This window comes from Echinops telfairi, unplaced genomic scaffold (genome assembly GCF_000313985.2).
Source record: "Echinops telfairi isolate 266 unplaced genomic scaffold, ASM31398v2 ScPeMD7_7468;HRSCAF=8506_0, whole genome shotgun sequence".
Taxonomy (NCBI): Eukaryota; Metazoa; Chordata; class Mammalia; order Afrosoricida; family Tenrecidae; genus Echinops; species Echinops telfairi.
Genome location: NW_022111369.1, coordinates 63,035,044 through 63,035,276, shown reverse-complemented (window position 1 = coordinate 63,035,276; position 233 = coordinate 63,035,044).

Here is a 233-nt window from a genome sequence, read left to right as displayed (position 1 = left end):
AGAATGAGGGCAACCAATGTACAGATATGATCGACACAACGGATGGATGGATGCATTGTGATGAGTTGTGTGAGCCCCCAATAAAATGATTTAAAGAAACGAAATCGAAATGTGAGGCAGTTGTTTCTTGCTGCATCTTCTATTAAAGGGTAAGAGGTGGTTCCAGCTCCTTAGCCCTTTCTCGAGACGTAGTGGTTTCATGTTGGGCGCTAACCGCGAGGTCTGCGGTTCAA